The sequence below is a fragment of the Catharus ustulatus genome, chromosome 1 (assembly GCF_009819885.2).
Source record: "Catharus ustulatus isolate bCatUst1 chromosome 1, bCatUst1.pri.v2, whole genome shotgun sequence".
In the NCBI taxonomy this organism is placed as follows: domain Eukaryota; kingdom Metazoa; phylum Chordata; class Aves; order Passeriformes; family Turdidae; genus Catharus; species Catharus ustulatus.
In genome coordinates this window covers 142568561-142587372 of record NC_046221.1, presented here as the reverse complement: position 1 = coordinate 142587372, position 18812 = coordinate 142568561, and the positions used below count along the sequence as shown (strand labels likewise).

Genomic DNA, 18812 nt, shown 5'->3' with positions numbered 1-18812 from the left:
TTCTTAATGTAATTAGGAATTATTTATAGAACTATAAAACATGAGTTGAAAGAGAATCCTAAAAGACACACGATCTCTCCTCTTTCTCTGTGACTCTGCCAGCCCACTTGACATTGTTTGATGTTCTTAGGAGTTGTGCAGCTATGATACACTGCTGCTCTGACCCATGTCCTCAGATCCTCCAAAACTGAACAGGAAAAGTAACCATGTGTTGGGATTTCCGGCACCAGAATTCATGATCCTATATATTAGTTTATGAAAACAGATATATTTATGCTGAATTTTGAACAGTAGTAATTTTAGCCTGCAGATACGTGTGTTTTTTCTACTCATGATACAGAAGCTCTTCCAAGAAAAGCAAAGGATGAAGAATGGGGGAATTCCACTTTTTAATTGACTGAGTTATTTTTACTTCAGGACTGTTAGAGAGGTTTAGCAGACACTCATCTCCCTATGACAATGTACTCTGTTATTTAATCATGCTTTTCATTGGAAAAGTTTGTTATTGCTGCAATGAATCACTAACTTTGGTGTTACCCATGGAGAAATACGATTAAATTATCAGACAGGGCTACTCAGGTGAGCAAGGCTTTGGTGTAGGCATAGGTGAAAACTGATGGTGGACAGGAAATATCCTAATTTCCCTGAGTCAGTTTGGACTTAAGGTGGTGGCTGACCTTTGGTAGTTAAAATGAAGAAGAGACTTCATAATGGAATGAGCATGAGAAAGTGATTACAAAATCTCATGGGAAAGAGGGAATACATCCATTAGGAACACAAGAGACCCGTTGACAGGGCAGAAATAGTCATGTAGGGAAGAGTCAGGTGTGTGGGTCCTCAGAGGCAGCAAGCTGATGAAATTTGTTGAAAACAGGAGAGGTAATCATTAAAATTTTCAAATCACTTCAAACTGCTGACATGATCTTCCAAGCCCCACAAATCTAGGTGACAGTTCCAAGCTCTCCAATATCCTGTGTCTCAGGCTTTGCTTTAGGAAATAAGATCAGCTGTTGAAAGTCAACCAAGAACTGGTAAACTTTATGGGACCTGGTAGCAGAGACTTTTTAATTCACTGAGTAGAATATTGGACTTCTAGTTCTTGTTTGATTAAAAGTTTTTATGTTTAGTTTCGGCAATAGTATTATTTCTCTCCGTTTTCTTAGACAAATCAGGTAGGTAGTCTGCTGCCAGAAGCCTTGTATAATGTTCATCTTAGATTTTTTTTAAGGTTGAGGCTATTTGTATTTCACCATTCTTGAACTAATGATGGAATTTCTTGCAAAAATCCTCACTTATCTTTCTGTAAAATAGAGAAATAAATATTTGTCTGTACAGTCTTTTAAATTTTACTGCTGAAAATTCTGTAATAGATAGTAAAATAAGTATTATTTTATAGTGCAAATTTTATAGGGACAGATGGTTTTCTGTATCTTTAATTAAAAAACATATTCCATGTAGTGTTGCTGTTTCAGAAACAGAACACAAATAGGCCATTGTCACTTCCTTGGTTTACAAAATCTCATTTTTAAATATTGGTGTGGTTCTTGTTATTACCCAGGCATTTGCATGTTGCATTTATATAAGTAATATTTTCTTCTTGTGTCACTTGAATTTTTTAGGTAAAATAGGGGATCAGTCTGACTTGTAGGTTTTTTGAGCCATCTGCTTAGCATCTTCTGCATGATTTGTATCACAGTAAACCTTTGAAGGATCTATTCAGTCTTTTGTAATATGGGTAAGTAAAAGTACAGTGGAAGATACATAGGAAATCTGCAGCAAAGTGAAAAAATAAACACAGATCCTCTTGGGAACCAGTTCTGTGCTCAGACCGCAGTACTTTTCTTGCCAAATATGAAAAATACAGAATAACCTTAAAAATAGTCATGGTGCAAAAATGTAAAAAGCCTGTAGGTATTCACTTTTATTTGGAAGCTGAAATTCAATTTTCAAGTCTACTTCAGAGGAAATATCAATGTAAAATTCTATTAACAGACAGAATTGTATCTGTGGTATGCATAATTTCTATGATTTGAAAATATTTTCACCAAACAGTGGTTTAAAATCAATAACATGGATAAAAATATTTAACATCTTTATGGATATATAAATATCTGGCTTAAATAATTTTGTTTTATTTAACAATACTGTCAACTCAATTATATTCCATGAAACCTAAATACTGGAAGTGGAAGGATTCTATCCAATGCCCATTAACCAGAGGTCCTTCTGGAAACATGCCAGTGTTGCTATATCATATCAGTGACTGAAACTCACTGGCAGTTCATGCAGTATCTCCAAATGTAAGCAGAAATTGAATATAACAATTTCTCTGACTGAAAGCTGATGTAAATATACTCATGGAAATAATGAATTTTTAAAATTAACTTAATCCACATGAATCCCAATATACATTATCCATCCACAGCTAATCATTTCCCACTTCTAACTTCATTAAAGTCATTTATAGTTCAATATACAATAGCTGTGACTACTGTGGAGCAGAGAGGTTTCCTTCTTCTATGTTATGGAATCTAATGAGAATGCACTGAGACATGCTGGCTACACTGCAGTGCAGTTGAAGTCTTCAGAAGATGAGTCGGGGGCTCCTGAGGTAACAGCAGCCAAGAGAGAAACACCACTGAAATATCTCAAAAGAATCAAGGGTTATTCCTCTAAGCAGGTGGCACAGCTGACAGCCCAGTGCACACAGTGTGGGCAACAGGCAGGAGCTGGAAGCCCCTGTGCCTCTGGAAAACTGAGACCTCCTTGCCATTATTGAAACTTGGTGGAATGAGTCCCCTGACTAGAGTGTGGCTATCAGTGGCTACAGGCTGCTCAGAAGGGACAGGCAATGGAGGGGTGGAGGCATTGCTCTCTGCATCAATAAATGGATACTCTGAAAAGAGCTGTTTCTGAAGAACAGCCGCAAACATGTTAAAAGCTTACAGGTAAGAATTGAAGAGTGAGTCAACAAAGGGAGCCTGGTTCTTGGTGTCTGCTCCAGGCCACTTGATCAAAGAGAGCCTGTTAACAAAGGCTTCTTGCTCCAGCTATGGGAAGCATTGCGCTTACAGGCTCTTGTCCTGCTGGAGGACTTCAGTCACTCCAACATATACTAAAAATTTATCATAGCAAACTGTAACCAATCCAGAAAACTCCTGGAGTGCATGGAAGATAACTTCTTGAGCCAGGTAACAAGCAGCCCTACTAGAGAGGATGGAATACTGGATCTGATGGTCACCAACAAAAGTTAGTGAGCTAACCACTGACATCAAGATTGAAAGCAGCCTGCACTTCAGTGGTCATAGAATCATAGAATTACAGAATCATAGAACCATAGAATGGTTTGGGTTGAAAGAAACATTCAAGATCATCTAGTTCCAACCCTCTGCCAAAGTCAGGGACACTTCCCACTAGAACAGGTTTCTCATGCATTGGTGGAGTTCACAGTCCTGAGGGATATGGGTCACGCAAAGAGTAAAGTTGGGACCTTGAATTTTAGGAAAACAAATCTCCAATCAAGGAATTAATTAGTAGAACCCCCTGGGAATGTGTCCTCAGGGACAAGGAAGGAGAACAGGCTGATAGATCTTTCAGGACACTTCCCATAAAACTCAATATCTGGCAATCCACAGGTGCAAGAAATCAGTAAAGAAAGGCAAGACAACACCATGGCTGAGTTGAGACCTGCTGGTCAAACTAAAGGGCAAGAAGGAAATGCACAGGCAGTGGAAGCACAGCCAGGTGAACTGGAAAAAGTGTAGGTACACTCTCTGGTTATGTAGGTCTGAAATCAAGAAAGCTTTTCAGCAACTTAACTGTAGAGAAGCTTGTTTTCCAATGTATTCCACCACAGCTATCACTATGGAACATAGTGGGCATGACATTATCTCCTCCTCCAGACTCCTAAACTTGTTTTTGAAAAAACGGAAAATATATGAGCAAGAACAAAAGTATCTTATTTTCCCTTAAAGCTTATCTATAATAAAATAAACTTGAGGCAATGAATAAAAAGAATATTTTGTAACAATTTTTTAGTCTTAGACATCATCCTAGATTTAATGAATTTAAGTGATTATTCACATGTTTTCCTACAGGTAGGTGAGATAAAGACTTTTCAGTGTTAGCATTAAAGCTGTTGAGCCCTAGGAACAGACTGCAGGACCCTATCTGAGACACTCGATTCTCTGTGCGTTCCTGGGGAGAGATAAGCTCCTTAGACAGAAGCCAAATCAGGCAACATGCAGAGCAGAAAGCTGCCTAGAGTTAACATTAGGAAATTCTGAAAATAGCAAGGCATCCATTTATGTCCCCTGACAGTTCACAGCCCACAGCCCGAAGGTAGGAGACAATATCTTGTCTTACAAAAGAAATGAAAGGCCTTGGGTTAATGCAATCATTTGCCAGAGGGTATCCAGACCACAGCTACTGCTTCCCAAGAAAAAGCAGCAATCCAGGGAACTGCCGGGGACCAGGCTGATTGATGAATCTGTGACACTGTGCAGGGTTGAATTCACTGCTCAGTGAATGAATAGGTACCAGTCACTTCTCAATGAAGTGGGACAGGGATTTCTAAGATTATGCTCCATGCAGCATGTCTGATTTTGAATTAAATAGGTTTCTATTAAATTATATAATTATGAAGCAGTGGATATTATTCTGCTACACGCTTACATTTTTACTCCCTTTGAGGCTCAGTGATTCTTGAGCAATTTATTTGCAGCAGGATGCATGTGGCTGGTTATGCATGAGAGAAGCTTTATGTTTTTAAACCTTTCTCTTACTGAATCCATAAAAACCTTAACTCCTATGTGGTTGGCAGCAATCACTCAGGTCAATAAATTGGTACATGAAAAGTTAAGAGTAACAGCCACTAGTAGCTCAACCACTTACTACCTAGTGAAGAAAAGTAGATTTATGTGAGAATAATGTAATTCTAGACAGAACAGTTGTTAGGAAATCCTTGCTGAGGTACACAAGTCTGAGGTCTGAGAGAACTCTTTAATAAATGTAAGTATTGGCAGAAAAATTATCAATGGAAACTTGTTAGTGATCTTGCTTGTTACATGCTGTAGTTCAGTGGAGATTTCACAAGGTCTGTCCCAGATAAGAGGTAGACTGAGCATGTTGTGGCACCTAAAAGAAAACTGCACAGACTTTAATATAATATTGGTTGGGTTTTCTACTTTTCCAATTTAAAATTAGTACTTTCATTTTGTTTGTATTATCTTCAGTATCTACAATGTCAGTCTTGCACTCTTTCAAGCCTTTCTTGCTTTCTGCTACCTCTACATTTACATTATGAAAGAATTTCAAACAAGTATTTTAACAAAATTTATCAAATCCTGTACTGAATGGACTTCACTGTCCCCAAGGTAAGAGCTGTCTCTTCTACCACTAACAATACCGAAAAGAGCTACGTTTCTTTAAACTACTTCCATCAAAGCATCTACAAAGAGTTAAAAAGTAATGGTTTTATTACTGTAGATTTTGATATAGAAGTCAGTAACATTGTTTCTTCATCTCCACTGGGCTTTGACATGAAACAGCTCTTGAAGAAAAGGATTTTGTGTAGCTGAGACACTTCTGGATATTTGCCACCCATAAAGAATTTTTTAATGTCAAAACTCCGCTTTGTAGAATATTCAGACTTCAAAATTCATGTACAAAGTGTCTAAGGACATGTCAAATGTTACAGATAGATACAGTAGTATTACAGTGCAAAAATTTAGAGTTTCATTAATGTTTGCTGATCAATGATATGCAGAAAAAATAATATTGCAACATAATGCATCTATCTTGAGTGTGCAAGCAGAAAAACCAATGCAAAGTAAAATGCAGAATGAGGGAAAAAATCTCACAGTAAAGTTCACAACTAGAAAATATTTCTGTATTGGAAAAGTTTCTTTAATGAAGATTCCCTGATTGCATTGTTCTCTTCACTATTATCTGTGTAAGTGTAAAGTGCAGTACATTTTCAGGATCAAATTCAGGTCCAGCTCAAAATATTTAAACTGGACATTATTCTTCCCATTATTCTTCCCATAACTTTGATCAAAACTCAAAAAAATGACACTTCCAAATACCAGTCCTGAAAAGGACAAAAAATGGTATATGTCTCTGATTTCAATGAGAAAAATTATATACTCTATATTATATTATATTGTATATATTATATATTCTTCATGTGGATGACCAAGATCTCCATCAAAGTGAAGCTGACCACTAAGTGCTTACAAGATTTTAATGAATTTATTTAGTATTAGTGACAATTTCTCTAGCTTAAAAAAAAAATAAATAAATGCTTGCAAAGTTTTCTGAAATGCCTACAATTTTCAACGTCAGCCAATGAGCCAAACATTCAAACTTAGATCTCCATAATGCAGAAGCAAAGAAGAATGCGACCCGAAGGCTCCCTCAGAGAGCTATATGTGCCCCCATAGCTGCTGACTCTCTGCCCACTCTCTGAGCTAAACAGAAGCTTGGGAGAGCTGTCAATGTGGCCTTGAGCCCAAGCTAAAATATCCTGCCTGTGAGTAGGCTCGGTGTCGCGCTTATTGCGACAGTTCAGCTTCCAGCCAGGATAGAGTGTGGGCAGAATGAGCTCATGTCTGCCCAGAGAACTGACAGAGCAAGCTTTCATCTACTTGAAAAATACAAACAGAAAGTCTTAGAGTGACCCCTATTTAATCTAGAATGTACATGGTTAAAGTCTCTGAAATCTGTTACCAGCTTCCCAGCCAACCAATGCCAGTGGTTTTTCCCTATCCTTTTATCACTAACAGCTCTACTGGCAAGGTTTCTAGAGCCTGATCCTGAGAGCACTTTCTTCACTGATTCACTGTTTTACAAATACCAGCAAAGTGGTGTGGTATTTTTTGTGGGTTTCCTTCTTTCATGAGTCAAAGATTAAAGCGTACCTGAAGGGCCTGAAGAGAATCTGGCAAAGGGATCATCCTAGATTTTTCATAGTCATTTATTGCAGCAATCTAAGAGTTTCTGATTCTCTTGGGTTTGAATTTTGTGACTTTTTTTCCTATCACATGGGTACCTGATTTAGCTGTCTCTATCTCTAAGGTAATACTAATAAAAAATGATATTATTCATTATTGGGCCACAGCAGCAATGCAGTTGCTGAGTTAGATCTCAAAGCAGAGGTATAACCCATGTCTAAAGAGCTGCTAACTTACATAAACCTTCAAACTGATAACAACTTTGAATGTCAGAGCACAATTTTTTTATTGTTTGGTTGATCTGCAAAGATCTGCAAGAAGGATGTACTCAATAACAATGAAAGCCTACTCAGAAAAGGAAAGAAAAGTGCCTGGTACCATACAGAGTTTTGTGTCCAGTCTTCTGTTTCAACAGATCCTAAATGCTGAAGTGTTTTCAATTTTAAAGCAGTGCTGAAACAGCTCAACACACTTGACCCAAGTGCATGTGCACTGTTCATGTTTTGTTTTCTTTTATTTGGAATTATAATTCAGTTGCACTGAAGTAAAACCTCTTTGCACCTACCTCAAAGCCATTTGAACCAAAGGAGCCTTTATTGTGAATAACAGCTCCTATTAGGTCATGACCTGGGTTTTTAGGGGGAAAAAGGCATGTAAAACATGCTGATCTCTGTTAGCCTGGTCAGTGTGGCACCAGGAAAGGACTTGGATCATAAATGGGTGACAGTCAGTTAACCTTTCACTCAAGATGACTGTTTGTTGGCCACAAATGACGCCAAGGGAGTTGAAATATGTTTTAATAGTCTGTTTATATTTTTCTACCAAGGTCTTAGTGCCACATAACTCATTTTGGCATTTTTCAAACTTAATTTTGCATTAAGAAAACCAAGGAAACAGGGAAGCCAATATTTATTTTTGAAATAGCTATAAACATTTCACAGAAACTCTTTATCCATTAGCCACTTATAAAATTTGTTACCTTTTCCTAGATACTTGCCCTTACAATGAAAGCCTAACCTTAGTGTGATAATGGAGATAAAAGTCAGAGGATAAGTGTAGTGTGTTGTACAATACAGTCACTAATGAGTGAAGGAATCAAGCCAGGCCTGTTGCAGATTATTTAGACTGAAGGTGGGATGTGCTTGTGTATATAAGTGCTTTTTATTCTACATTCTGTTTCCAATGTAATAAATCTTTAATAAAAAAATTAATAACGCTGGTGCGAATTATACTATATGAATAAGACAAGCCTTGGCTTTCTCTTCCCCACCTTTTTTCCTTCTTCTCCTTCCCCTCCTCCATTTTAATTTTTTTTTTACACAGGCTTAGGCCCTCATTCTGCAATATACCCAAGTAATTTTTTTCTTTTAAGCACATAGTAAGTACTTGTTGAGGCAAGACAACCAGAACTCTCACTGAAGGTCAAGCCGCTCTTGTTTCATTATGATTGCACACTCTTTAAGATGACATAAAACCATAAAAAAGTTTTAAAATATAAGGGTCAGAAAGAGATCATGACAATTACGTTGTCATTTATACTACCTTATGTTGTTTCCATATTTGGAAATTATTGCTTTTCCTGTCACCTCTACAAACTGATTCTTCAATATCTCTTGCTGTTTACTGATGTCATGAGTCTGAGTACACAGCCACCAGATAAAGCCCTTTAATCTGATTAGAGGAAATTCATAAAATGTGAACTGGCTTATCCATCAGCACTGAACAAGTTCAAACATAGGTAGGAGAAAGAAAATTGTGATTAACATTTTGCTTTGAAAATAATGTCCCCCAAAACATCCTTGCATTTTCCTCTGGGATTCATGCAGCAGGAAGGACACATTTCTTGACATGAATCCCAGCATAAATCTTAAAATCTCATGCAGAACCCAAAATATTAATTTTAATGTGTTATTCATTAAGTTGTTTCTTTACATTGTATTCTGTTGGCAGCAAACTCATTCCATTCCATCCACATTAAAATAATGATGTAGTAAGATTCAGTGGGGTTACTAGGTCATTAACAACTGGAAAAATTTCTAAAACAGAGTTTGAAAATGCCAAAGGGGCAAAATTGTAAAACAAGATTGAACTGCTAGCACAGAATAAAGAATAAATAATCAAAAAAATTGATTAAAAATTAATTGCAGACTATTTCCACCTCTATCAATAATGATTCATTTCCTTACATCCAAGTTCTTCACAAGGAGAATAAACCAAAAACCCCTCAGAGATTTCTAAAGCATGTCCTGACAAAGGCAACAGAGCTGGGGAAGTGTCTGGAGCACAAGTCTCATGGGGAGTAGCTGAGGTAGCTGGGGGTGTTTAGTCTGGAGAAAAGGAGACTCAGGAGGGAACCTTATCACTCTCTACAACTATCTGAGAAGAGGCTGTCCCAGGTGGGGGTCAGCATCTTCTCCAGGTAACAAGTGACAAGAGGAAACAACCTCGAGCTGCCTGAGGGGACTTTTAGACTGGAAATTAGGAAAAAAAAGTTCTCAGAAAGAGTTGTCAAGCATTAGACCAGGCTGTCTAGGGCTGTGCTTGAGTCAGCCTCCCTGGAGGTGTTATAACCTGTGGAGATGTGACACTTAACAGCATGGCTTAGTGTGGACTTGGCAGTGCTGGATTAATGATTGAGCTCATTGATCTTAAAGGTCTTTTCCAACATAAATTTCTTCTATCATTCTATGATATTTGAAAGATACCTTTCACAGTTTCAGTTATCTGTTTTGCCAGTGGAAATATGAGGAAAAAATGTTATTCAACCTAGGTATTTTGTCCAATTCAGTATTTAAGTAATTCAACATCCAATTTGATTTTAAAAAAATAACTTCAGTAGTCATATTTTAGTAAGGAATTCTGTTAGCTAGTGTGCCTCTCATTGCTGTTTTAGCCAGCAGCTTGTATTCTGCACACAGCTTCAGCAATATAAGCCTGTGTGAAGGGGGCATGATTCTTGAACAGAATGATAGCATCCTACTTTCACTGCATAGAAGGAGAAATATTTCCCTAAAGTGAAATCACAACAACTGATTCACTACAGGAGATATTTGAACCTCTGACATTTTTGGAACAGGTGTTTTCAAGGACACTGCCTCATTTTGGTTTATGCAAAATATTTGTAATCTAAAGACATCATCTGAGTGATGGTTTGCTCTTATTTTTCTGCTTCTCACTTACCTGATTCTTACCACTTGCTCTCATAGAAAACTCAGTATTTTGTGGCACTAGATGCAGGTCTTGATCTGTTTCTCCTGCAAGACAGGGGTGCTTAAGCCTCAATTTCCTCAGTGCCTGTTTTTTGACCTGAGATATTATCCTGAGATATATGACCATGGAATTTCAGGAAAATAATCTAATATTAAGGATGGGCCAATACAAATTAAACTACCAATTCAATTTCTTCCCTGAAATGCACTCTGAATCCCTGGGATAGTGGCTTGTTGCAGGTAGGCTTGCAGTTCTCTGCTGATCTGTATAAACTTTTAATTGAACCTCCTCAATAAAGAAAGGAGTGAGGATACAATATCCAGGTAAAATAAAAAATACCCCCATGACTATCCAGTTACTAGTAGTCTAAATTACTAATATTTTTTGGTTTAAAAAAATAAAAGAAAATAAATATTAAACCTATGGATCATCAAGAATTAGGCATGTACATATGTACACATTCTTTTGTATGTCTGTAAATAGAAATACACATTTAAATGTCATCGTCATAGATTTCTTCTAATTGTAAACAACAACATAGCAAAGTTTTAATTAACATATTGATCAGTAAAGATGGACTTAGGTACTTAACATTCTTAGATAACATTCTTAACAACTATAGATAATTTCTGGCATAATTCCAGCATATTCTTTACGGAGCAAAAAAAATAAAGCAACTGAAAATCCCCCAAGAAACCCAAATCAAAACCCTAGCACCCCTCCCCCCAACCTACACTGACTATTTACTCTTTAGACACATTAATTTCCAAACACCAATTTATCTCAGTAAGATTAATATAATTTTTTAACTTAAGTCTATCTATGATAGTAGCAACTTTTGTAGTTACTTATGATTAATGACCTTCAATTAAATGAACTGCATGATAAATATTTTACTGTGGCCTGTAAATGATATTTCTCAATGTCACTGCATGGTAAGAAAAACCAAGTATCTCTACAGTAGCCATCAGGGTAAAAGTAAGCATGAACATGCTGATACATTAAGGTTTCTATTTCTATTTTATCTAAAACAGTTAATTAGGATAATGTATAACCTATGTGGATGACAATGTATAATTAATGTCACCCTCAGTACAACTAAAGCATAGATTTATGAAATCCACTATTACAATATATCTGCATGGATTTCAACAAACTATATTTATGAGACTTTTGGAACTTCCAAGCATATTTTGGAAGAAGTATTAAGTTTAAATTTTACTGTAGTTGTGTGGGTCTCTTTGTACTGGATTTTCAAACATGATTAATCAACTTAAAGATAAATCAAATTTCCAACAAATGTTCACTGAACTTTTCCACTAACTTCAATGTCTGTAAAACAGATCCTTAAATAAAGATATACAAACACCACAAGCTTCAGCAATTCAGAAAAGATAAGCATCAGAAGGCCTGATTATTTATGTAAACCTTAAAAACTTTAAAAATATTACTTTCTCTGTAGAATCCCTGTATTTCTGTTCTGAAAAAATCCCATAAGAATCAGTTTTGGCATTTCTGCTGTTGGCTTCAGCCAAACCCAGGAAGTATGTTGTTTGAGCAGGGAGAAAAATATTTTTTTTTAATTTTAGGTTACATTGTGAATTAAGCAAATTTCTCTAACCTTGGCTTTGTCTGTGTCCTGGGAAAAAGTTCAGTTTTGTATTTTATTTTTTAAGAAGTTCATCAATCTTCAATGATATAAAAATAATTTGAATTATCATTTAGCATTGTTCAGTGTTTATATGTCCATTTAAAACATTGATCATCTCTAGTTATTTCAAGTTTGATGTTAATTCAGCTCCTACATTTTATAAATTAACATCATTTTTATAGAGCCATGAATCAGGACAAAAGTGGTAGCTTCTGAAGCAACAGGAAATCTTAGCAGCTATATAGCTGGTGAGAGAGTGAAATCTTTTTCTGTAGCAAGAATTTAACTTTCATTTAATAAAAAATGTAATAAATCTAATAACTGAAGAGTTTTATTTCAGATTTCTGCGAGAAAAACCATTGGTGGCTGGTTTTGTTTTAATAAGTATTGTGTTGAAAAATAGTTTTAACAGAAAATGGTAGTAGCAGATTAATGTATCTCTTCTGTGCTATATTTGGTGAGAGATTAGAGTAGAGGGAATTATTTCTGTTCAACACATCATTGTGATAGTAGCCTTAAATATGTTTCTGTTTCTGCTAGCAGTAAAACCCAGCGTTACCGTATGTTTCCTCTCCATCACCACCATGCTACCGACATCAGCTGCAAACCTAGCAGCTCACACTGCCACTGTGACTTTCTGTGGCTTCTGTAGCATGCATTTCAACTAATAGAAACATATGTTTGCCTGTTCCCGGTCCAGAATAAACATATTTTTAAGCAGTTGTTGTAAACCGTGACAAAGCACCATTTGTCTGCACACAGCAGCATGACAGGCCATGTGCTGCATTTTAAGAAAAAAATTCTCTGGCAGTAGATCCTGATGTCTTTTAATTATCCTTACCCACTATACTTTTACTCAATAGCTACAGTACTTTAATCAATTATTAATCAAATTTACTACAGAAAAATAAAATTTGTTGTATTATATGTAAAAACTCACAATCGGTACAACATCCAGGCTTACTAGACAATTTTATATTTTGCTGGGGTGTGTAGATCTGTTTCTTATTCATGGCTGGGTTGTTTGCTTTTTCACTATCCAGAATAAACATATTTTTCTCCTTTGACCTGTCAGGTCTGAAATTCAAACGTAAGCTAAAATTACCGTGGGCTCTTAGAGAGAAAACAAGTTTTTCTGTTAAAGTGTGCAACTCCAGGGAAGGATCCCTCTACTATAAAACATTTGTTGTCCCTTAGACAGGTTGTACTGAAGCAATTCCAAAGGAAAACTGATCATATTCATTTATAGCTGTATTTTACATTAATGTTTTATCTTTAAAACTGGCAGATATATGTTCTTACTCTGGATATATTGAATTAATATTTTATTGGCTGGCACATTTCACTTGCCTCTACAGGAGAACGGGCAAGGAGCTGCAGTGATGTCAGACAATAATTACAGCAGTGAGTCATTGCTACAGAGCAAACGAGGAGAAACACAGAGGTTATTTTGTCTTACACTTTTCTAAAGGAAATGTAGAAGGAAATTATTTTCATGTGTGGGCAGCAAGAATATTAAGAGCCAAATTAAAAATCTGCTCCAATTACCAGTTACTTACTGCATTATTCATGTTTTCAACATTTTGCAGAGCCATCATGTGTACTGTTTGCAGTTAAAAACTGTATTAAGAATATAATAAAGTTAAATTAAAAGTCCATGAATTTACCAAGTACACTGTTTCTCAAGCTTGTACTGAAGATAGGAGTGGGAAAAATTTAGTATTCTTTGGTGTTATTGTTGATTTTTCTGGTTTTCTCTGATCAGAAACCAACTGTGATATTCCCTTTCTGCTTCTCTTTGGTGCTTTTACCTCAGTTATTCATTCAAAGACAGGCAGCAGTCGAGGTGGTGAATTGTTCTTGCAACTTGACTAAATGAGTTAGCAAGAGTTCAAAATTTTGTGAGTAGTGGTTTCTAAGTTTTTGTCATCTTCCACCCTATCTTGTTTCTTCAATTTGTCCAGAGTATTTTCCTTTCTTTTAGAGTAGCTTTTAGTTTACTTCTAATAATTATTTACCTGATCTGGTGTTGCATCCTTTCTATCTAGTTAATCTTGATTCATGACGAGAAAAATTGTGGGTCAATTTAATTTAGTCTGTCTTCATAAGGAGAGTATACACTGACCTAATAAAATCCAAATATTTTCTCCTCCCCTTTCAAATAAGTAAAATAAATTAAAAAAAAAAAAAAAAAAGAAAAAAAAAAAGGAAGAAGTTATGTTTAAGAAAAAGTTTTATTTCCTAAAATAGAAAAAGGATCCAAATAGGTGCCGAGGCAATCTATCTGCAATCTGGACAAGGGCACTGACTAAGATGCCTTTTACTCTACAATTTGTCAGAGTTCAAACTCAGGGGTTCTCCCTGGTCATCATAGATGGCTCATGCTCTGTCTCTAGTGAAGAAATTATCTTTCCACTGATTTTAAAACCAGCTGACACAATGGATGTTTCCCTTTATCCTTTAGTGGGAGTACTAAATGATGAACTAGTTAGGGTATATAGGTATAATACTGGGGCTGGGATTCCCAGACAGTTACCCCATTTTATTTAAGTCCATGTTTAGCTGGCTTTTGGCAGACATTTTAGTTTCAATCTCAGTGACAGCAGTATTTCTCTAGAGTGATTATTTAGATTTTTTTCTCCTGTTCACAACATCTTATCTATCACTAAGTATTTGTAAGATGTCTATTACAGAGGTGATTTAACTATCCATGGACAACTGTTACCTTTGGGAGACTTGGTGAGATTTTGCAATATGTTCAGGAAAAGGTGCGTTGGCCAGAATTCTAATAAACTAACAATATTTAATGTAGACATGATGTCTAATTCATTGATAAAAAAGAGGGGTTTATTCCCAAATAATTAATCAAAGCATTTTTAAGGGAAAACAACCCCAAAACCTGGACTTAAAATGAAATTGCTCTCTGGTTTTGTTTTATTTCTTGCTAGTATTATTACAATTAATGTCTAGATTTAAGAGTATCCTAAGTATAATCTTATACTGGGTCCACCTAAGTGATTGCAGTCCAGTGGGCTTTGGTTCACAAGGTGACTTAATCCCCTAAATTCCATTATGAATGGAATTATTTGACTAACGCAGCACTTCATGAAACTCTACCAACCTCAGCATCTTTACAACTGAGTTTCATTTCAAAAACTGAAGCTATCTAAAATTTAGATGCAGCTGTGAACCAGATGGAAGATGCAAGTTAAATCCTTCCTCAACCTCAAACATTTCTAAACTAGAGTGCAAAATATTTTAATATTTTTACAATGAATTTAAGGTTTCATGGAAAATTCATCAGAAGTCCTCAAAATTTAATGTATATATACAAATGCAGTTATTTCTCTCTCCTATTTACAAATTATTTAATTGCTGTTGCTTATTTGCTGTTTTTTCAATTTCATTGTATGCAGATAAAGTAGATTTGTTGTAGCTTATATGACCACTAATTTATTTTCCTACCTATTGTGTAAATCAGAGCAGCATTTCCCCTTCTTTCCTTGATCAGAATTTCCTGGCCATAAGCAAATGGAAAGACTGGAGATGTACTCCTAAAATGTTCTTTGAATTTTAATCAACACTGAGTTGCTTTTCATTCTTAACTTCCTTTCCTTTGTCTCCAAGAACAACCAAGAACTGTTCCCTGACTTGCCATTTTTTCTAAGGGAGAAAAATCGTGTCCTAGCAGGTATTTGAAGTTTGTTTTAAAGGTTCAGTCCTAGAAATCTAAATCTGAGAATACTGAATAACTAATTAAGCCAAGTGAGATATCCATTGCTCCTGGGAGCTAACGAGCTCATCAACTGACCTAGTGCTGTGCAGACTTGCTGTCTCAAACCAGACTACTTTGGACTTTTATGGCTTGAACTGAAGCTCCTGATTGCTTCAGGACCAGTTCTGGGTTTTGACTGAGATCTGATTGTGGTGTAAAGTAGTGTCAGCTTCACAGTGTCATTTTTTCCTAACTGTTGGGCAATGCCAGTTCAGGGAGAAAAGCCCAAAGAAGCAGAATTACTGTTTCACCCTGTGGTTCATCTGCACATGGCTGCAGTACAGATAAGTACACTAGAGCTCAGAGCCAAGTTAAGCTTTATTCTTTTAAAGTCACTGGAGATCTACTAGACAAATTGTGTTGAGGGATAGTCAAACATAACTGGCAAGATCTAAATCTGTGTTGAGTGGAATGTTTGTAAAACATATGGGAAAGTAAAGAGCTTTTAAATAATCATAATGCCCTCACCCTTTGGGAAAAACACAGAACCCCAAGTAATATTTATTTCTTTTTGTTTTATGTTTTCTTAGATTACACTTTTTTTTTTTTAATTGGACTAAGTGTGTTTTATAGTGTTGATTGCTAATAAAAAGGTCTTGCCAACCTTGTCTTTCTTATTTAAGTAAACAGCATTTGCTTTTTATACTGACTTTATGAGACTTCTGTGAGTTTTGGTGTGGCTGACATAACGAGGGTGTTTAGGCCATTTAAACTCAGATCATAGATATCATGTGACAAAATAATTTTTCTATCAACACGACCTCAGGGAAGTTTATTTTGATCTGCAAAATATTAAGCACAGCCCGAAAACAAGGCAAAAGTCCAATGAATGAAGATGGGACCAATTCCAGCTTTTCATTTGTATGAAACAAAGTAATGGACATGTGCAAAGACAGATCTTAGATTAATCTTGTCTAAAACAAACATCCTTTGATAGATTAACCAGGTCATTACAGGCTAATTTCCACCATGATCGGGCAAAAGCATAAAATGATGTCCTTCCTGAATTCCTGCCCTAGGCTGTTTCTTGTTAAATTATAAAGGATTTTCACAGTCTTTTAGTGAGGCTTACACTTGGCCTTATCTATTTTTGTGCTATCAGAAGGTATTTTACTATGCATGATATTTGTATTTAATCCAAAATTTTTGTATGTTTATGTGTATGTAGTTATCTATCTACTCATACAACATTTGCTGTAAGGATTGAGTCCAAAGGTATTTGTAACATTCCAAATTAAAATCAAATTAAGGTAGGGAGTGTAACTACTTTAAAAAATAAACCTGATAATTCCTTTATAATTTTTTTTTAATATTCATTTTAGCATCTACTGTCTCAATTTTTAGAGGACATACAGGAAGAAAATAATGAAAATAAGGTTAAGTTCACATTAGTCTGCAGGTGTGAAATTGTAGGTTGCTAAGTTCTATGCCTTCACATTTTGAGCAACCTCTTCCTGACAAGTCTTTTCTGTAACAAGTCTCTGTGACAAGTTTAATCGAATTGGCTTTGCTTGCACCTAATATGCACCCACAGATGGATGCAAGACCAAAACACCCTAAAACTAAACCAACAAAAGCCAGCAGCCATGGACTTGATTAAGGGAAGCTGTCTTATGGTGTCCTTGCTCTCATAAGCAGAATTCAACTCCAAAGTTCTGTGGGAGAACTGGGATATATTTAAATCTCAGTCTTGGGACAGACTCTCCTCATCTCAGAAAAAAATGCCAATGGCTTAACCACTACTACTACTGTAGGCTAGAAAGGTTAGGGATGTTCTCTGCTCCTGCTGTTAGTACTGTGATCACCACAGCAAAGTGTGTCTTTCACCTAAACAAATAGATGAATGATACTCTGGTAAAGGCATTTACTCTTTTATTCAGGAAAAGTAACTGGATAAAAATACAACAACAGAGAGACAGTGATGGTCAGTGACTCCCATCTGCTCTCCTTGTTCACTCTGTGAGAGAAATTGAGAAAACATTTTCTAGGATAGCACTCCCAGATAAATCACAGAGAGAAAAAGACATCTCTCCTGCTTACGTCCTACCTCTGTTCCAATGAGTTCTTCTGCATTTTACATTTGATATTTAAAAGATATATTTACTTCTCTTCAATAACCCTAGAAGAAACAGAACAGATGTTTTTCACTTCAGTGGAGACCTCTCCTCTCCTCTCCTCTCCTCTCCTCTCCTCTCCTCTCCTCTCCTCTCCTCTCCTCTCCTCTCCTCTCCTCTCCTCTCCTCTCCTCTCCTCTCCTCTCCTCTCCTCTCCTCTCCTCTCCTCTCCTCTCCTCTCCTCTCCTCTCCTCTCCTCTCCTCTCCTCTCCTCTCCTCTCCTCTCCTCTCCTCTCCTCTCCTCTCCTCTCCTCTCCTCTCCTCTCCTCTCCTCTCATTATGAACTCAGGTCAGACATGCCCAGGTGCTCAATGTTTCCTTGCTAGTAACATTAAACATTCCTGCTGCTGGCACATTTGGCTGCTGGTAGCTGAGCTCCAGCTCCTAGTTCATGATTGTGGTTTCCTCTAACTGAAAGACTCTTTAAAAAAGGAGATACTTTGCATTGCAAATTATGAGGACTTTTGTGGCTTGAACTCTGAGTTATTCTCCATTTGTCACTCAGAGACAGATTTGGCAGAATGGGTTGTTGGCTTGTGCTGTAAATGGTGGAATTAAAAATTCTAAGGCTTCTAAAATCCTCTTCCAAGCCCAGGCATTAATTGCATGATTCCTTTTAACTGGGGTTGCTGTTTCTGTGCCACAGTAAAGGAACAGTAAAGAAACCAGCTACTTGAGTTCTCAGTAATTCTGTCAATGTATTTCAGATATCTGGACATCTCTTCTCACTCCTCCTTGCTCTCTCCCTCTACTTTATTGTACAGTAATTTCACGAATACAAGCCACAGCAATTTGACAAAAATTTTGGTGGAAACCCGGAAGTGCGGCTAATACTCGAGGGCGGCTAATCTGTGAATAATTTTCTGACGTTTATAACCCCAGACGTGCCAGCCAGGGTGCCGAGCCAAGCACCTGCCAGTAAAAGCCGACATTTCGCAATTGTTACAAATTGTTACTCTGTTGCCCTGGTTCCCTGCAGGCAGCACGGGGGGTGGGGAGAGAGGCAGGAGAGCTCTGTCCTTCCCTCCTCTGCCGCAGTCCGGGGGAGAGACAGGGGGACCCAGCGCCGCCATTGCCGCGGCCCGGGGAGGAAGGGTGGGGCTCTGACC

The 18812-nt window shown here is 36.8% G+C and overlaps 1 protein-coding gene across 1 annotated transcript in view; it reads left to right on the top strand.

Annotated features, from left to right (window-relative positions):
• Positions 1-18812, top strand: part of LOC117009128 (angiopoietin-1) — a 153443-nt gene that overhangs the window by 122678 nt on the left and 11953 nt on the right. The gene's annotated exons all lie outside the window — the stretch shown is intronic.